Source organism: Phocoena phocoena, chromosome 18, assembly GCF_963924675.1.
Source record: "Phocoena phocoena chromosome 18, mPhoPho1.1, whole genome shotgun sequence".
Classification (NCBI taxonomy): domain Eukaryota; kingdom Metazoa; phylum Chordata; class Mammalia; order Artiodactyla; family Phocoenidae; genus Phocoena; species Phocoena phocoena.
The window spans coordinates 69,759,332-69,778,289 of record NC_089236.1 but is presented as its reverse complement, the minus strand read 5'-3'; the positions used below and the strand labels follow the sequence as shown (position 1 = coordinate 69,778,289).

The following is an 18,958-nucleotide window of genomic DNA, read 5'->3' as shown; positions in this document are numbered from 1 at the left end:
TACCAGAAGAAGCATCACTCTTTTTAAAAAAAATCCTTTTATAATAGGCTTAAAACAAACCAATATAATCACTTGAAAGGTCTCAAGTGGCAGCATAATATGGTGGAGAGAATAAGAACCACCTATATGAAATTGCTGATATCTAACCATTTTGGCCTACAAAAATGCTAATTTTATGTGGTTCACGCCAATATTGTGACTGGCAGTCAGAAGATGGGGTGAGAAGCAAGCAACAAATGTCAACTTCCTCTTAGGTGAGAAGAAACATAATAGCTGTCGCATACAGGGGAGAGCTCACCACAGGCAGTAAAGCAGTATGTACGTCAATAGCTACTATGATCATCTGACACCTGTCACCCACATGTGATGCTGGTCCGTGTAGACCAGCATCAGGAATTTTGTTGGACACAAGTGCCCTCAACTAGATAACAAACTAGCCGAGGGAGGGGAAGTCTTACGTCTCCCCCACGTTGCTTACCACAGGGTCTTGCAGACAAGAGCACAGAATTCCTGTTACCTCGTTACCCAACCAATGCCAGCTATCCAGAAGTGGGTATGTAAGACTGATCTGCAACCACACTGTCCTTATTCTTCTTGGGCAAGAGTCAAGTTTTAGTGGTGATTACAGGTAGGAGGTCATTTTTATTCCCTCTCTCCTTTGCCATCCTGGAAGCTTTAACCCAACCCATGGCCTGTTGCTTCTCCTTTGTTTATCTCCTCCTTCCTGTAAATACAGATGACGTCCTAGTTTGGGGCCTCGTTCACCTTTACCGAGATGACTGTGGAAGCCTCTTATTTATCCTCACTGCCTCCACTTTGTTCTCTTGTTCATACATTCAGTGAGTACTTAGGAAGCATGCACTGGGTGACCTGCGCAGGGTCTCCACGAGCACACCTGGCAGGTCCCTTTGTGTAAATTAGAAAAAGGTGTCCCCTCGAGCCTGCCAGCAGGTGGAAGGGCAAAGAGGTGCGCGGCAACTTTGATGCGTAGAGGAGAGCTGAAGCTCAGCCCCACGCGTGGCTTCTGTAGGCACCCTGATCAGGGCACACCCCGTACAACCAACCGCATGAGATTGCCCTGACCGGCACTGTGCTGAGCACTGCAGGGAGGCGGCCCAAAAGATACAGGTCAAGTCCAGAAGGTCCAGGGAGGAACACCCAGAGGATGGCCTGCAAGCAGCTCAGGAAGGCTAAAGGTCTGTACAGAATGAAGCTTCAGGGAGAAAGATCAAAGGCAGCAAGACTGTTTGGAATAATAAGGAGGAGAAAGGTGTAGAGGGGGTTTGGGCTTCAGGTCCTGTTGCAGACTCTGAGGTCCCAGAGGGGGCTGTCAATGGGCAGATGGCAGGAGCCCGTCGTGGCTTCCCCAAACCTCCCTCCTCCCGTACTGCTGGCGTGTCCTCTCCTTCCCCCATCTCCGGCTGTTTCAAAATCTGTTCCCTACTTGAGTTGTGTTCAGCACTGACTACTGCGTATGAATACAATTGCAGCAGGTGCAAGATCTAACTTATTTTATTTTATCTTACATATTTGGAGTTAGGGCCTCTTGATAGTCAACATGTAAATATATTCAAACAATATGCAAAACAGGGGCGTAAGATGAGTTGAAAAAAATCTGGTAGCCTTATGGTGAGTTCTCTCTACAGAGGGACCTTTTTTTAGATAAGACATCCCTTGGCAAGTCCAGGGGTTCTTCTGGCTGGAGGGGGGTCCCTACTGGCCTTGTTTGGGTCTTCTCCCTTTCCTCCTCCACCTGATACCACTTATTAACCATTTATACCACAAGAGGCAGAGCTAGTCCCTAATACTGCTGGGGTTCTCCACCTGGGATTCAATATCACCACCATCTGGGGAGCTTTTAAAACTTGTCAATTCTGGACCCCACCCAGTGCAATCAAACTAAATTCACTGGTAATAGGGCCCAGGCTCAGTATATAAATTTTTTTTTTTTTTTTTTTTTAGCTCTCTAGGTTCTTGCCACTTAAGTGAGGTGTTGCTATAGACCAAGCTACACTGGTCTCTTATCTGTTCTCATATGAGACTCTCCCATGTCTCATGGGAGCAACTACCATCACCATGTGGGAAGTTGTTAGAAATGCAGAGTCTAAGGCCCCCACCCCAGTCCCACTGAATCAGAAGCTGCATATTAACAAATCTCCAGGGGATGCTTATCTCATGAAAGTTTGAGAATGCTGTTCTAGGCTGACTCAAACTCCAGGGCATAGTGGAATCACCTGGGGAGCTTTCAAATACGCTGACGCTAAAGCTCAGTCACAGAAATTCTGAAGTCATTGGCCTGGGGCAAGGCTGAGGCTCTGGAATTTAAAAGCCCCATAGGTGATTCAGATGTATAGCCAAGTTGAAGGACCACTGTACTAGATGATCCTAATGTGCAGCCATTGCCGTAATGCAGGAAATTTTGCTTCAACGAAAACTTCTCTTAAGTGAGTCATGTGTTACTATTATATACAAGTAGATGCTACGAAAGTAATAATAACGTCGTAACTAAAAATGCAGCAAACTTGGGGAAAAAATCCATGTTTAAGGAAAAGTCTTTCTGATAAAAAAAATGACAAACTGCTAACAATATTTGAAATAGCAGCAATAATTAAGCTAATGTCCATTTGAGGATCTGCTATTTGATATGTGACTTCTCATCCAAGCTAGTGGTTTCTTTACTTAGCTGATAGCTGGCACAGAGGTCTCTACTTTGGCTGCACATTACAATCACCTGGAGAACTCAGAAAAAGAAAAACACCACAGGCCACACTCCAGCCCAATTAAATCAGAGCCTTGTGGTGAGTCGCAGGCAACAGTTTCTTTAAAGCTTCAAGGGAGACTCCAAGGTGCAGCCAAGGATGAGAACCTCTGCACCATGGTTTCGAAGTACCACCAAAGTGTCTTACTGGTCCTAGAAAGGATCTGGGATTGCTGGACTTTAAAAGTTGCCAGCACGTAATCCTACCATATTTAATAGGCAGGGGAGCTGGGTACCAATTATGCAACTCCCACTAATGAAGTGACTGGGAATGATAACTTTGAGAGGAATGGCAGTTTTCCTTGCTTGGAAACAATGATGCTGTACATGCCCACCCACTGAATCAGCAGCCATCATGGCAGGGTTTGGAAGTGGGGGGCGGGGGAGAGGGTGATCACCAAGAAGTCCTTGCTGAGCCTGTAGTTCAAACTAGATTCTTAGATCAAGTCCATAGTGAATAGAAGAAGTCTGCTAATTTCCAACTGCTTGAGGGTCTAAACCTCAAGCTCCCAGGAGGCAGAGTGAGCAAGGATAGGGCATGTGAAATAAAGGAAGTCCCTGCCAGTAGCAGGGACTAAGCTCTTCAGATGCTGAGAGAAGCTTGTGGGGGGAAAGCATGAGTGATGAAACTGGGGAATATTCTGCCTGGCTCCCACTCTTTAGGAACTTTCTATTTGTCTTCTGCAGTGAGGGATATATTGGGTTAGCCAAAAAGTTAGTTCAGGTTTTTCGTAAGATGTTACGGAGAAACCCAAACAAACTTTTTGGCCAACCCAATAGCTCCAGGGCTAGAAAATGCTCTACCCTTACCCAACTTAGTTTCTCATGACCAGTGAGCCCTGAGGTAACAAAACAGTTGCATCAGAGGAGTTTTGCTGAAGCCAGTACTGGTGCCTCAGGTTCGGGTATTACACTGCTGAATCTTACCCATTTATGTATTTTCCAAAAAGTCACATTTCCCCTTAGGTGGAGCCAGTGTAACTTAAATTTACAGCTTTCACAAAAACCACATGATCATCTCAGTAGATGTAGAAAAAAGCATTTGACAAAATCTTTTATGATTAAAACAGTCAACAAACTAGATTTGAAGGGGAACCCCCAAATCCTGAGAAAGGCCTAAATTGAAGGCAGTACAAACAGAATCCCAGTTTAACAAATATCAATCCATCTAGCCTCTCGTTGGCTGAGAACTCTCCAGTGCTCCAGTAAAGTGTCCAACCTCATGCTATTTTGCTTTTGAAGTTCTAATGAATTCATATTCCAGGAAAAGCCCTGTATATCAGACACTTTTACAAATGCTGACCCAACTCACGGTTGGCCTACTTAACAAATCTGTTTTTGTTTAGGTGAAATGTGTTTATATAGCAATTGGAGTTTTAAAAATAGCAATTGGGTTTTTTTTTTTTTTTTTGCGGTATGCGGGCCTCTCACTGTTGTGGTCTCTCCCGTTGCGGAGCACAGGCTCCGGACGCGCAGGCTCAGCGGCCATGGCTCACAGGCCCAGCCGCTCTGTGGCATGTGGGATCTTCCCGGACTGGGGCACGAACCCGTGTCCCCTGCATCGGCAGGCGGACTCTCAACCACTGCGCCACCAGGGAAGCCCAGCAATTGGGTTTTTTTTTTTTGTTTTTTTTTTAGCAATTGGGTTTTAATGTTAACTCATATTTAGTTCTTGTTAGAAAATCTGACAGGCTTTTCAAAATACATTGGTGAGGGACTTCCATGGTGGCACAGTGGTTAAGAATCCACCTGCTGATGCAGGGGACACGGGTTCGATCCCTGGTCCGGGAAGACCCCACATGCCGTGAAGCAACTAAGCCCGTGCACCACAACAACTGAGCCTGAGCTCTAGAGCCCGCGAGCCACAACTACTGAGCCCACGTGCCACAACTATTGAAGCCCACGCGCCTAGAGCCCGTGCTCCGCAACAAGAGAAGCCACCGCAGTGAGAAGCCTGCGTACCGCAACGAAGAGTAGCCCCCACTCGCCGCAACTAGAGAAAGCCCGTGCGCAGCAACAAAGATCCAATGCAGCCAAAAATAAATAAAATTTTAAAAATATATACATTGGTAAGTTGGGGAAGGGAGGGTTTTATGTCAGCACACACAGGTCAGGAACCAGGGTATGTTGGCTAGATGCTGCTTTCAACCCCAGATCTGATTCTAGTTTTCACTAGGTAACAAGTGATCACTAGGGGGTCAGATCCTTGGGAAAAGCACAAAGATAAACGAAGTCCCTGCAATTCTCAGGCGGTGACCACTCAGCCCTTGTCAGGTGGCTGAGGCACTGAGGGGCCAGAGTCCGTGCAGAGATGGGTAGAACGTGACCACATGGAGTGGGGAGCACAGGGGGCTTGGGGTATGGATCGGCCACTGAAGACCAAGTGCTTCCCATGTCCTGGAACCACCATGTGGGGTCACACTGCCGCCTCCCTAGGAAGCAAGGGCTACAGGAACTTGGCATTAGGGTAACTTCTGTCATATTCAGTGAGAGAGGACCTAGCCCTGTTCTCAGGGGGGCTGAAGTGGATTCTCCTCCGGGTCTCTCTCTCCTCCCATCTTAAGTAAGAGGTACCCTTTCCCAGGGCCTCACAGCACCAGGCACTGAGGACCTGCACGACCTCTGGTGAGGCAGCCAACAGGCACCAGCAGGGTCTGGAGTTAGACCTGCTCTCCTAAGCCTGAGGTCAGGTTCGCAGGGGCAAGGGCTGGGCACCTGCATGGCCAATGCAGCATGCTCCAGCTCCCTCCCAGGCCCCTGTGGATCCCCCCGTGGGAGGATGCCTGGGTTTGCTTATCAGGATCCTGCTGCCTGGCCTGGCTCTTGTGGTGGTCAGCATCACACTGGCTGCTACAGCACCTGGGAGCACTCCCACTGCTTAAAAACTTCTGCTCCTCAGCCATAAACCCCAAGTAGCCAACATACAAGTCTGAGTTTGCCACACACCCCCGGTGATTCAATGCTGGCCATGCCCTGTGGGGGCAGATGCTCAGCTGGGCTGGTTCCCCTGCCCTCAAGCTACCTGCCCAGATTCTACTCCTCTCCTCTGGCCCAGGCAGCTGAGGCTCCAGAGGGCCCCAGTGCAGGGTTCCACCCAAGTTACAACCAATGCAGATAGAGAAGAAGCTTGCCAGAGCCCAGGCAAACATCCAAATCTAGGGCTTGGGAAGGCAGGTGGGACTGAGGGTGGAGTGTCTCTTCACAAGCAGCAGAGCTCTCTGAAGCCAAGGCCAGGTGGTATATGCTGTACAAAGTCCAGGGACCCTAACTGAGGACTCCACATCTTAGCCTTGATGCTGATACTTGGCTCTGAGATGCTCTTGCCTCACCCATGGATGACCCTCAGCCAGCACCATATACTGGAGGGCTCAAATGGAAACAGGGAAGGCCAAGGAACTTCCAAGTTGTTCCACTTGTCACATTCACGCTATCACTCCATAAACAAAAATGTACTGGGCCTAATACTTTTTTTGAATTATCTAAATGGCAGTCCAGACTTAATCAAGTGCAGAAAAGAACTTGATTCAGGGGCTTCCCTGGTGTCACAGTGGTTGAGAGTCCGCCTGCCAATGCGGGGGACACGGGTTTGTGCCCCGGTCCGGGAAGATCTCACATGCCGCGGAGCAGCTGGGCCCGTGAGCCAGGGCCGCTGAGCCTGCGTGTCCGGAGCCTGTGCTTTGCAACGGGAGAGGCCACAACAGTGAGAGGCCCGCGTACCGCAAAAAAAAAAAAAAAAAAAAAAAAAAAGAATTTGATTCAGGACTTTTCATAATGTCACTCTTAAATTCAAAACTGAGTTGAAAAGCAATTGTTAACTACAATAATGATTTAGGCAGCACAATTAATTCTAAATCATTTTAGTACATAATACCATGATGATTAATTTTACGTGCCAACTTGACCAGGCCACAAGGTGCCCAGATATTTGGTAAAACATTATTCTAGGTGTGTCTGTGAAGATATATCTGGATGAGATTAACATATGAATCAGCAGACTGAGTAAAGGAGATTGCCTTCCCTAATGTGGGTGGGCCTCATCCAATCAGTGGAAGATACCAAGTAGGCCAATACTCCCCTGAGTAAAAAAGGAACTCCTCCTGCCTGATAGCCTTCCAGATTTTCCTGCCTTGAGACTTGAACTGAAACATTGGTTCTTCCTGGTTCTCGAGTTTGCCAGCCTTTGGACTGGAACTTACACCAATGGCTCTCCTGGGTCCCCAGCTTCCTGAGTGCAGCTCTTGGGACTTGTCGGCCTCCATAATCACGTGGGTCTTATTGTCCTTATACTACATCTCTTATATATAGCTCACACACACGCACACACACACACACACACACATGCAGACATACCCTATTGGTTCTGTTTCTCTGGAGAACCCTGATGAAGACAGTGCCTATACATTACTTACTAGATAGTTAACACATATCAGTGCCTAGATGCGTGCTCTCCACACACCTCCGCACTGCATCTCCCCATCCTGACCCAACACGGGTGTATGCATAGTTCTCAGCACCATGCTGCCCAGCACATACAGGGACTGGACCCAAGAGAGGAATGAAGGAAAGGATGGACTCAGGTCTAGATGGGTGGTGGGCTGGCAAGCGTTTAAGGAGAGAGGGCCACATGTGTCCATTAGCCTGTGTCCTCAGGGGGCTAAAAGGGAGAGTGGGTGTGATCATGGTTACGCTCTTCACAGACTTCCCCAGACTGTCTTCACAAAGGGTTGTACTAACTTATTTTGCCACCAGCGGGGCGTGAAGGTGCCTAGCTGGCCATGTGCTCATGCACAGCCCTTTGCACTCTTTACACCAGGGTTTTGGACATTCCAGGAAAAGAGGCATGATACAGTGAGTGAAGGTGGCCATGGAAAGGGGCTGGAGATCCGAAATGCTGGGTGAAGGTTTATAACGGCCTTATTTGAGCAATGATGAAACAATCTATGGATCGTGTTAAACCTTCAAGATCAGTATTTCCCACCTTGAGCTGATCTGTGTTCTATCATTTTACACCTCTGCTGGTCAAATATTTTTTTTTTACTGTGGTAAAATACATATAACATAAAATTTACCATTTTAACCATTTTTAAGCATACGATTCAGTGGCATTAAATACATCCCCACTGTTGTGTAACCATCACCACCATCCATCTGCAGAACTTTTCATCAACCTGCCCATTCCCTCTCCGCCCAGCCCCTGGAAACCACTATTCTATTGTACTTTCTGTCCCTATGAATTTGAATGCCCTGGGTGCCTCATGTAAGTGAGATCTTACGGTATTTGTCCTTTTGTGACTGGCTTATTTCACTTAGCATAATGTCCACAAGGTTCACCCATGTTGTAGCATATGTGAGATTCTCCTTCCTTTTTAAAGGTTGAATAATACTCCATTAGATGTACGTACCACATTTTGTTTACCCATTCATCCACTGATGGATACGGATTATTTCCACCTTTTGATTATTGTAAATGATGCTGCTATGAAAAAATATCTCTTCAAAACCCTGCTTTCAATTCTTTTGGGTATATCCCAGAAGTGGAACTGCTGGATCATATGGTTTTTTGAGGGAAAACCATACTTCTTTCTATAGTGGCTGTATCACTTTACATTTCCACTCAAAGATTATTTTAAAATATTTTCTGCTGCATTCAAGTCCAGTTACCACTAAAGGGGTGTTTTTGAACCAAAAAAAAAAAAAAAAGAATCTTTTTTTATGTGCCCTTGCCCTTTAGAAACTGCCTCCACAAATTCTAATAAATTTTGCTAAATTCCCATTTGTTTATAAACATAAATAATAAAACAAATAAATCATTCTGAGATAATACATCAATAAATTGCTATTTAGGACACCACACAGAAATGATATGGCCCTTTTGTTTGTTTGTTTGTTTTTCCTGGGGCTACTTCTACTGTGCCCATGGCAGCTCCAAGAGGAGGTTAGCACTGTGGAGCAAGGAAGTAGGGAAAGATGGGGGACAGGAGTTAGGGCGGGCCCTGTGTGCGGATGTAGGGCTCCTGTGTCCCTCTGGGATCTGAGCCTAGACGGCTCGGGCAGAGTCTGGCGAGTGCCTCAGTGTAAGCGGCACTTTCTGGCTGGCTTGAGGTTGACGTATGTGGCCTTCATTTCCCCAGCCTCAGGGTCCCGCACATCTTTGAATCGCTCCACTTTGGTGCTCACTACCTGGTTGTTGATGTACTGGATCAGCTTCTTGGGAGCCTCCTTAGGAGCCATAGGCCGGTGAATTTTCTGATCCTCTGCGCTATCCACCATCATGTACTTCTGCAGGATGAAGGACTTCAGCTCATCCTTTTGGGGGCCTCTGAGGCACCTGGGCAGGTCCTGGTTGGGGCCATCCCAGGCTGGAGGCCTCTCCTCCTTCCCCTCTACCAGCATCTGCACAGCTTCTTCCGAGTCCCCTCGAGCTCTGGCCAACACTCACTGGGCCTGCTCCACCCAACAGGTAAGGAACACCTCCAGAAGTACGTCCACCCCCGGCAGCAGCTCCTCCTCAGCGCCGGATGCCTCATCTTGGGTGTCCCTAGCAGCAGTTGGAGAAGACATCGTCTCTTCTTTGAACTGCTGCAGAGGCTCTGGGGAGATAGATACCTGACCTTGGACCTCAGAGTTCTGTGGTTGCAGGTTCTCTTTGTTCCTGGCACCACTCAACTGCCCTGAGAGCTTCTGCATCATTTCCCCTATTGTACCCCTTGGGATGTGGGTGAAGTCAGGCACATAGGCCTCCATCATCTCAGTGAAGGCCTCCATGTTGAAATTCTCCTCCGATGGGCCTGAGGGGCCCAGGTCCTCAAGGACCCCGAGCACATAGAAGATGATCTCATCCAAGCCGCTGAGGTCAGCCTCTGGGAGGTGCGTCTGAACAAAGGTAAGGACGGCTGCACTGATAACCCTCTCCGGCTCCGTGCTCTCTCCCCTTCTGCTCCGTCGGGCACCGCCGGCAACTCGTCCCGCGCGGTACAGCTCTCATCCCACAGCCCCACCAATGAGCGATATGGCCCTTTAAAAGTTCTTTTAAAGCAATTTTGACTCTAAGAGCTGATAAAGGTTGAAAATAAAAATTTCTCACAGAAGATTATGCACAAATCCTGATTCTTAAAGGACTCCTCTAGTTGGGGCTGTATCTTCAATCCTCTGAAGGAGTTGGAGGAGTGTAACTGCACTCTGTCACTGCCTACTCTCTATGCTGGGAATAGAAATATTGGGAAAAATTGAGTTCTCTGTTGTAAGGCCCATGGTCTGACCTTGTATGACAATTCTGATGCTCATAGAAGAATCTGTGGGACTAGAATAAAGAACCCATTCATCGATCCTTTCCTATACACCCCCCAAATGACAGTAAAATTCACCTACAAATTCCAGCCACGCTTACAACTATTGATAACTAGGTATTTACACCAGCATCTGTAATAATTGAGGCCTACGTATGTTCTCAGTTTGCTAAGTTCCCAACTGCCCAGAGAGAGTCCTTCCCTATTTTGAAGAACTATGTTTCAGTTACTATGGCAACAGGGCAAGGAGAAGTGGGGAGCTTTCCATGGGCACAAGAGCAAAAGAACAGCTATTTGTCCTCTCACTGGCAGAACAGGGCCATTCGTGAGATTAGCATGTGGTGCAAACACAAACAAGCATGCAGCCCGCTTCAGAAAAGCCAAGACATTTTCAGGGCAAACTCTCTCACAGAGCAATTATATCACACCTTAATCAAGTGCTCCATTTTGTAATGAAAGGAAGAGATACTCTTTTGTGTCCAAAGCAGACACACACAGGATAGCAGTTTGTGGTCCGCTGTGGATTCACTTCAAAGGAAGGAGTCAGGAGGGCACAGGATGGGGAAGACCCATGGGCTGTGGGCCGGCCTTTCGGCCATCGTGGGGTGCCATGGAGAAGGAGGGATGCTGGTGAGGGACTTCCCTCCTGGCCTACACTTGCCATGGAAACCCCAGGAAAAGAGGTGAGTGTCAAATAAGGGACAGATTTATCAGAAATAGAGAAAAAAGCAGAACCCTTATTTTTGTTCACTTTGGTAAAATTTGTGTAATGCTGTCTCAGTGCAGATCTCTTCCTCCTCAGACCATCAGAATACCAAAGGGCAAAAACAAGTGACCCAGTAATGGAACTCTTTTTTTCATACAGAATGAGAAATCAAACAAACATCCATATCAAAAATTACTCATTATCCTAAGTGAAATAAGCTAGACACACAAGGACTAATACTGTACGATTCCACTTCTGTGAGGTACCTAGAGTAGTCAATTCGTAGAGACAGGAAGTATTATAGAATGGTGAGGGGGAAGGGGGAGGGGAATTACCGTTTAGTGGGTACAGAGTTTCAGTTCGGGAAGATGAAAAAGTTCTGGAAATGGATGGTGGTGATGATTGCACAACAGTGCGAATGTACTTAATGCCATTGAACAATAAGCTTTAAATAGTTAAAACAGTAAATTGTATGTTATGTATATTTTACCACAGTGAAAAGAAATTTAAAGTTAACAAATCTCTTTCCCTTGTTATATCCATGCTATTGTTTCATAAACACAAATGTACTGATGAAATTCAGTACGGATCATGCATTCAATAAATACCGAGTCCACCACGAGCTGGACCTTAGGCCAAGGGTTGAGCAAACATGGACAAGAAGCCATGTGTCCAGCAGACCCTCGCTGGTCACTGAATCCACTTCTTTGGCCACAGAACTGTAGTTCTCCAGATAGGTGCATGGGTGGGGTAAGCCCCAAGAACAGGGAAAACCCTGTACAACTGGGTGACCATTAATGGGTCCCGAAGAAGAGAGCAAGTTTTCCATGAAAACAGAGATCCACATTTATATCTCGAATGGATTAGTCCTCATAAATTAATGTGGCCACAGCACCACTCTGCCCCGTGGCACTTGGGTGCTCAGTAGCACTTCTAAGGGCAACGCTGCCATTTTTCAGAAAGGCAAATGAAGAGGAGTTTGATACAAGCCAGCCCAGCAGACGATAAGGAAGAAGACAAGGGCAGGGGTGAGGGTGTTTGAGAGGAGGTGAGGGAGAGGAAGAGAATGAGGAAAGAAAGGGAGGGAGGAGAAAGGATGGGTCCTGAAGGAAAGTAGGCGGATAAGAAAGTGGGCGGGAGGGAAGGAAGGCGGAGGTGAGGGCCAAGAGGGAGAGTGGGGGATGGGATGAGAGGAGAGGAGCTTTGTTTTGCTGCAAAGCTCCTTGATTCCGGTTGAAGAGGGGATGACAATAGAGCATGTGCCTGCTAGTGGGCATTCACCATAATCCCACTTTCTTGCTCTACTTTTGGTGAGAAGAGGAGGAGCAGAGGTTTTATCTGAATGGAAAACTAGAGGGATTTTATTCCCCCCCACCCCACCCCCGAAGTGACACTGAGGTCAAGAGGGAAACCTGCACTCCTTCACTGAACACGTTTAAGAACACAATGTGATTAGCATCTCTTCTGTTTCTGGGCTGCTTCAACCTGGGGCTCCTGGAAACACAAAGAAGTCTAAGGATGTTGTTTATCAATAGTTAACTGAGTTAATGTCGCTGAGAACTGCAGGAATGATGCTCAGGACCCTCTACCCATAGTGACTTTTTTTTAAATTAATTAATTAATTTTTGGCTGTGTTGGTTCTTCGTTGCTGGGCATGGGCTTTCTCTAGTTGCGGCGAGCGGGTGCTACTCTTTGTTGCAGTGCAAGGGCTTCTCATTGCGGTGGCTTCTCTTGTTGCGGAGCACAGGCTCTCTAGGCGTGCTGGCTTCCGTAGTTGTGGCACACGAGCTCAGTAGTTGTGACTCACGGGCTCTACAGTGCATGCTCACGAGTTGTGGTGCACGGGCTTAGCTGCTCCACAGCATGTGGGATTTTCCCACATGAGCACATGGGCTCAAACCCATGTCCCCTGCGTTGCCAGGCGGATTCTTTATTTTATATTTCTTTATTTTATTTTTGGCTGTGTTGGGTCTTTGCCGCTGGGTGCAGGCTTTCTTTAGTTGTGCAAGCAGGGGCCACCCCTTGTTGCGATATGCTGGCTTCTCATTGTGGTGGCCTCTCTTGTTGCAGAGCACGGGCTCTAGGCACGTGGGCTCAGTAGTTCTGGCTCACGGGCTCTAGAGTGCAGGCTCAGTAGTTGCGCACGGACTTAGCTGCTCTGCGGCATGTGGGATCTTCCCAGACCAGGGATCAAACCTGTGTCCCCGGCACTGGCAAGCAGTGTCTTAATCACTGTGCCACCAGGGAAGTCCCCATAGCAATTTGATAGATGCATTTCCCAGTGTTGGGAATGATGAGAGGAAGCACCTGTCAAGTGCAGAACGTGGGAGCTTTTGGTAAATTGTAATTAAAACCTAAAGGACATGCCAGTCAACTTCTCTTAGCCTCTGCAGAGACGATTTGGGGTTTTGGATGGTGAAATTCTGAGTACAAGGAACCAACAGCTTACTTGTTCCACTCCTGGCCATAACTGAGCACCCAGAGCAGAGCCTTATGTTTGGATTGTTCACTGCTGGCATTCCTGCCTAAGAAGATCTGATTCTAAAATGAGTTGCATAAAAGACAATATTTAGTAATGTATTAAAACAGCCAATGGAGAATACAGGAAATATTATCACCATAGGCCCACCAGAAAATTTCACACAAGAAGAGACCATTCACAAAAGTTCTCCATTTAGAGATTCCATTAGTACTCGGTTATCTTAGCTCAAAAAATAATAAATTTAAGCTGAGATGGCCAATTCCTGGCTTGGGCAGAACTTTAGAGGTAATTGAGCAAATGTGAACTACAAAGATCAATTTCTCAACTTTTTTTTAAAGGTCACAAAAGAAGACTGTCAACCTGACAGATGTAACCATGGATTCTTTTACAGAGTCCTTCAAAAGCTCAAAGGCTGCTAAATGTGTCAAATTATGCATCTCCCCCATGACCCGGTTCTTTGATATGAAAGTAATCATGGGAGATTTTTTTTTTCCTCCAGAAAAATGGATCTGCAATTTTGAGAAAACAGTTCTCTCCGCATCTTATTTATTTTATTTTTTTGGTAGCTGTCATGAAAATCATCTAGGTTAACGGAATCTTTGTTTTCTCCCTAGATTCTCTCAAAAATTCCTTTCAAGTGTCAATTGCAATGAAATGAGGCCAAAATGTTACACAGCTTAGAATTTTGATATTTTGTTAGCTATAGTCCTTTGATTACCCTGATATGTAGATCTGGGGAAATTTTAATACTGATCTCTCTCTAGTGTTGAATAATTTTTAGAAAAAACACAGTCTAATTGCCAGACCCATACCACACACACGCAAGCTGTGAATACAAGCTGTGATCACGAATCACGTGTATGTGGCTTTGACTGTGTGGGACCCACAATAAGATTAAGATTGTTTTTTTCCTTCTTAATTATTCAGAGCTAAGTGTGATGAAAATTAAAACTAAACATATGGATGTGATCATGAAGGCTTTCTCTAACATAGTTTTTTTTTAAAGTATGTTTAATGTGCTACAGGCACTAACTCCTTTAAATATTTAAGGCAAGACTTCCTAGAACTTCTAATGTTAGGGGAGCTTAAGATTTTTTTCTTATTCAATGCCACACTTAGCAATGCACCAGCCAAAGTGCAAAACAGCCTCTTTTTCCTTTATATTTAGTTCTAAAAGAACCCACTCTTACTGAATATGTATTGTTACTTAGTTTTCTGTGGAATGAACTGGTCAGACTCAGAGAGTAACACTTTTATTGTAAATACACAGGGAATAAAATGAAAAATTAAGAGGGGAATCCTTTCCACAAGCTGTATGTCCATGACAATCTATGTTATGGTTTATTTTTGACTTGATTCAGGGTTTTCTATGATAATGGAAAGAGAGATGGAATAGGTTATCCAGAGAACACGATAACCAGACACTTTTTTGCATGTGTCTTTGTAATGTATTAACTAATTTTAAAAGCTAATTTAATCTTATTTCTATCTGGAGTAACACCGATATTTGTCTTCCTTTGGTATGTGCAACTGATATGCTAAGAAGTAGGTAGCTCGGAAGTCTGTTGGGTGACAAGGACAGACCACTTGAGACTGAAAAGTTGCTGTAGGTTATCATGGTACCATATGGACAATCTCCAAATGGTCCTTCCTCTGACGCTGGTTTCAGAAATGCAAACGGGACAGAGGAACTCTGAGCTACAAGTTGGGAGGCCTGAAACATCCATCCGTAGATAGTCTGACGTTGGATTTCAGCTTTTGCCTGCCTGGCACATTTCCCTGGCACCCTGGTTCCATGCTTCCGTCTCACATGTCCTTTCTTTCCATTCCCATTTGCGCCTCCCAAATCTCTCACCGACTTCACATTTAGCTGAGCTCACATTTCTTTGCTAACCCCGAACTCCTAGATGCACTTCCAGGGGGAATTCAACGGCCATCCATCACTCTAAATTGGTCCTTACCCTGGCAGTCACTTCTGTCTTCCTCCTGGTTCTGCTCTCTTAGCTAAGGTTAGGCTGGAGGGCTTAGCAGAATGCTGACTGTCCATATTGGCCAACCAGCTCCCAGTTAGTTTATGTTTGACTAAGTTACCCTTGCCAGGTCTCTGTGACTATAGTACAAGTGCTGAATACAAGAGCATCTATTTTGGTTCAAAAACCAAATAACAGAGCAAACTTTGTAGTAGTTCTCCATGGCATCCAGCATTTTAAAGAAAACAGAGCAAAGGAGCAAAACCTAAGAACTCAGTTTATCTCATTCCCAGCAAGATCAGTAGACTGCAATAACAGCCCAAAGGCAGGAAAAAACCATAGGATATTAAATTACAAAATACCAATATTTACATAGTAATTCCCACTAATTAAGAAAGAAAGATATAAGTTGTTTGTTATAAACATCACCAGGTCTTGAGCAAACACCAAGAGCTCACCACAGAGCCAAACCAAGCATCTGTCTAATCAGAGCCACCTTCCAGAGCATTTTATTGGTACAGCTGCAGAGCACACATTTTATCACACATGCTAATAATCCCAGTTATGCTGCCTAGATTTTAATCATTTGTTCTGGGCTTGTTTCTCAAACAATTAGCACTAATGAATGGTCAGAATACCTCGGATCATATATGCCTAATTGCAGTCAAGAGCAGTTCTCATCTGCATGTACATTTCAATTTACCTCTGGGGATAATGTTTGTTAATTGTATTTCTTTATATGCAAGCTAAGAAAAAGGCAGCTCAGGCAAAAAGGGACTAAGTGTTCTCCTCTTTCCTTTTGTTCCCACAAGAAGCTAAAGTCACTTCAAGAGGCACTTAATCCCATCATCCGCAGTTACAATTGCCTTGCAGCATCAATCAAAAAGAATCCGAAGTAAAATGATGCAGCTATATTGTGTAATTAAAAGCAATTCAGGTAGTTATTGCTTGGGGCCCTTTATGGGTCCAAATACTTAAAATGGCCCTGCAGGGATCCTAAACACTGTAGTGTTTTAAATTTGGTCAGTAATAATATCTGGAGGAAAGGAAAGAATACGCAAAAAAAAAAAAAAAAACCCCAGAAGACCTCAAACAACAAAAAAAGCCCACTAGCCTCTCCTAGTGCGAACTGTTAAGCAAAACACCAGGGAGAGCAAAGGCCTGAAGTGAAAAAACCCATGACTCGCAACTACAAAGTGAAATAAACGTAGAAAATAAGGAAGGAGAAAAAGAAAACAATTGATGTTTTCCAAATTCAACAGTCCCTGTCCCAATCCAACTTTCGCACTTAAGAAAAAAGAGTGTCAAAATGTTGGCTGGGTCTCTTCCACCTGAAATGAAACAGCCTTGTACAACCTATATTATAAAAAATAGAGGCTGTGTGAAAATCCAAACTTATTAAGAAAATAAATTTATGGTATATTTAATGCTACAGTTACTTATAAAGGAAAGATGTGAAAAGTACTTTTTAAAAGTTTGGCACAGATTTTTTTAAAGTGATTTACTTAAATCATTTTTAAAAATTAAATGCTTTGGCTTTTAAGGCTTCATATATGGCTTTTTAAGCCAACAAGAGTTTAGCACAGTATTTTCTGTTGTGTGCTTTTAACAAAGAGCCATCATTGACAGGAGGCTGGGAAAATGCATAATTCTCTGGTTTTGATTCTTGGCTAAAATATTTTTAAGTAAAAACACAACTCCTCAACAGACTAGATGTTAAAATAACAATGAGTGTTTAAGTTTTATCATCAATTCCCCTTTTATAATAAAAATGGGAAAGAAGGCTTCCTGTTGATTTACGAAAGGATTTCGGGGAAAAATGCTAAGCGTGTGCCAGAGTGAGCTATTGGATATTAAGGAACTTTTTATGAAAGACACCAGTTTACTGCCAGGATAAGGTGCATTCTAGAAGCAGATGACTAGTGAAAATATTCCATATCACTAGAATACAGCACTTTGCAGCAGCCTCTATAAATACTTTCTAAAATACTGCTTAGTGGCAAATGTTAATTGTGGCCTGGAAAGTATTATGTGTGAGCATGTGAGGGTCGTAAGATTTAACATTCAAATCACAAAATGACTGTCAGGTGAGATAGCCAACAACAGTTCATTTAAACACAGAATTGACCTCATTTTCCACACAAATATTCTAGTAATTTAAGTGAGTGCAAAAGCCTACAGCTGAAAAATGCAAAAGTACTCCCTCAAAGTTTAACCTTGGGCTTCCCTGGTGGCGCAGTGGTTGAGAGTCCGCCTGCCGATGCAGGGGACAGGGGTTCGAGCCCCAGTCCGGAAGATCCCACATGCCACATGAGCGGCTGGGCCCGTGAGCCATGGCCGCTGAGCCTGTACGTCCGGAGCCTGTGCTCCGCAACGGGAGAGGCCACAACAGTGAGAGGCCCGCGTACCGCAAAAAAAAAAAAAAAAAAAAAAAAAAAATCTGCTTACCGTGCTTCTTCCATTATATTGATCATAGTGTTAGGGATACTATACATGCTCAAGCAGTTTTGTGTCGTAAGTACTTCCTATAAACTTAAACCTATTTATTATTATTCAGCATCCAGTCTTCAAGCATCCGTTCAAAATCATTACCCTCAATGGGTGGGGAGTGGGGTCTGACATCCCCCCACTGCAGTATTCTTATCATCCTTACCTTCTAGCTGCCCTTGTGAGGCGTCACACTCCATGGGACTAAGAAGAGCAAGTGGGTGACAGAAGTGCCCTGGGATTACTTGAGCTTGATTCCCTGTCTCTCCACCACCACCACCAAAGTGCCCACATAATTTACTTCATAATCAGGTACCGGTGCTTCTTTGCCACGACTGTGCTGCCCTACCTGAAGGCCAGGCACCAAGCTGAAAAAAACCCTCTATTTTGGATCCACCAAAGTATCTGTTCATGTCCTACAGTTTTTATTTCACTAGCCTTTGGATTTAGATAGGCAGGTACTTATTCTTAGGGAAAGGAAGTGTAAACTTTTAACAAGGGACATTTTAGGAATACCCCAAACTGCACTAAGTAAGAAGGAGGAAAACAGATCAATGATAATGAATTGCAGGCAAAAGTCTGTACTGTGATCTGTCTCCTGTAACAGTTCCCAGACAGGTGCTTATCAATATCATATTTCTTTCCTCCCACGCCCCAGGTCTCCTCACTGCTCCCCTGTCCCTGATGCTCCCCTGGAATTCCCTGTGGATGGTGCCCACCACAAACTGCCAGGAGCAGCCCTACAACCGGCCCCTTCAATTCTTGCCATTGATCCAGCTGTGTGCATGCTGGCTAAATGCTGCCAGGTCAAGCTGGAGAACAGGACTTGAAAATTCAGTGCTAATTACTCTGATTACTGTCTGTGTCTCAAGCAGCCAGAGCCTCCGGGAAGTTGTCTACATGCGACCTGTCTCTGAATCCAAAATCTCAGTTTGAGAGATGCAGAATCTATACCTGAGGACTTTGCAGCTCGTTAAGTTATAATATGGGCATCAAGTCGTTCATGATACCTTCTCCCAAAGCATATGACTAAGGCAAGCCCAGAACGTGGAATGTACAAGACAGATGCAGAGGGGAAAGGATCAAACAGAACCCACGTAGTCACAAAAACTGCAAACACCAGCCCTGCAACATGATGCTCAGATGGCGATTTTCTTGAGATGACTTGAGACCCTTTGAACTCAATGAAGGAGTGAGTAGGGACTTAAGGGAACATGCTCACAGGCGTCCTCGGTCCGCAGAGCCAGAGCCAGCTTGTCGTGAGAACGC

The 18,958-nt window shown here is 45.2% G+C and overlaps 1 protein-coding gene and 1 pseudogene across 1 annotated transcript in view; both read right to left on the bottom strand.

Annotated features, from left to right (window-relative positions):
• Positions 1-18,958, bottom strand: part of CLYBL (citramalyl-CoA lyase) — a 245,040-nt gene that overhangs the window by 108,682 nt on the left and 117,400 nt on the right. The gene's annotated exons all lie outside the window — the stretch shown is intronic.
• LOC136137857 (CUE domain-containing protein 2 pseudogene) lies at positions 8,828-17,889 on the bottom strand (annotated as a pseudogene).